We start from the raw sequence: 1,985 nt of genomic DNA on the forward strand, positions 1-1,985 counted from the left end.
GTGTAACCATGACTACTGGAGCAGTAGGCCTAGTGTAACCATGACTACTGGAGCAGTAGGCCTAGTGTAACCATGACTACTGGAGCAGTAGGCCTAGGGTTAGGCTATAAAGGGGGTAGCACAATGCGACTCCAGACCTATAGAGGGGTAACATGGGCCTGCCTGGTCTTGCTGCTTGACTGAGTTAAATCTTCATTAATCCCACTGACAACTCTCTAAACACTTAGTTGCTTTTCTGTTGGGCCTCTTTTGTTGAGTCATTATGGAGGCTACTAGACAGAATTCACTTTGGTCTTTCACCGCAGGTGCACTCTGCCCAAAATATCCTCACAGGCCTGTGGAGAGAGAAAGAGAGCGGGTCAGAGAAAGAGACAGAGTGGGGGGGGGGGGCGAGGGGGGTCATCTAGGATCCAGGCCAAATAAAGACAAATATGGTAATTATCCTAGGATGTAGACCAAATAAAGACAAATATGGTAATTATCCTAGGATGTAGGCCAAATAAAGACAAATATGGTAATTATCCTAGGATGTAGGCCAAATAAAGACAAATATGTCAATGTTTCATAACTCTTCCAGCATACAAAGTAGATTTTCATTCAGCCCTCTTTCTGTAAGCTTGTTGTTATACAATTTTCAGCCTGAAATATTGACATTTGGTTCAATGCAAATACACTTTGTAGATACTGTCGGTAAGCATCAACTTGAATTAGATATTTATGAATGAAGGTCGATCCAGTGGTGTTATTTATCCATACTCGTTTTAATTGATGTCTAAACCAGCTGTAGACGAAGGTGTCTAATCATTTGAGTCATATGGTGCCTAGAGTTTAAAAAAATGTATTTGTGGTGAACCCCCCCCCCCCCAACAAAAAAGTGTATCCCTTAGTCCCTCAAAACACCTTTCTTTTATTGTCCTAATTTATAATTCTAGAAATGTCGATACAGTCGCTGGGCGACATTGGCAGTTTATTTCAATATACAGTATAGAGTTATAGCCTACCCTATGCTGCGCATGCAGAGCGTGCGTCAGACATGGTCGTTTAACATCCCAAAGTGATGGTCTGTTTGGCAGATTATATAAATGTTGGAATGTCCTCAAACATTGTTTTAATTTGCATATACTAGCCTACTTACTTATACATACAGTACACCGAGTGTACAAAACGGCAACGCGGCTTGGGTTTTTCCACGCTCAACAGTTTCCCAAGTGTATCAAGAATAATGGTTCACCATCCAAAGGACATCCAGCCAATTTGACATAACTGTGGGAAGCATTGGAGTCAACATGGAGGGGGTGTAACTCAATATTAGGAAGGTGTCCATAATGTTTTGTACACTCAGTGTTGTAGTCGATAAAGACAAATTATGATATTGTAATGAAACAGGCAGGGAGCAGGTCTCGAACCCTCGACCTTCTAGCCCGAAGTCCGGCGCGCTATCGACTGTGCCGCAAAAGCATGCTCGAGCGGCAGAGTCGATTTCCGCGCTTATAAACCCAGGGTCGTTACACTACTCCCTCCTTTCAAAGAGCGCGTCCTCGCGCTAGCTTGCGACTTTACGTCTTACAGGAACGCGCTCACCGGCCAAGCACACGCACTGTCGTGGATGCGAGGTCCGATCACTTCCGACACCAGTGTAATGAAACAGGCAGGGAGCAGGTCTCGAACCCTCGACCTTCTAGCCCGAAGTCCGGCGCGCTATCGACTGTGCCGCAAAAGCATGCTCGAGCGGCAGAGTCGATTTCCGCGCTTATAAACCCAGGGTCGTTACAATATTATTATTATTATTATTAGAAGTGTTACTATTACTGATCTCTTGGTGTTTTCTGTATTTATCAATATTCAATAAATTATAGGTGTCCAAAAACATTTAGCCTTCTTCAAATATTTTCTCTCTGCTGTGCTATGGCTTGATCCGCAAGAGGTTGGAGAGGCTGGGTAGCGACACACATCCGCCTGCATGCACCAATGGACATTAGAGAGGA

This window comes from Salvelinus sp. IW2-2015, unplaced genomic scaffold (genome assembly GCF_002910315.2).
Source record: "Salvelinus sp. IW2-2015 unplaced genomic scaffold, ASM291031v2 Un_scaffold2734, whole genome shotgun sequence".
NCBI classification, from domain to species: Eukaryota; Metazoa; Chordata; class Actinopteri; order Salmoniformes; family Salmonidae; genus Salvelinus; species Salvelinus sp. IW2-2015.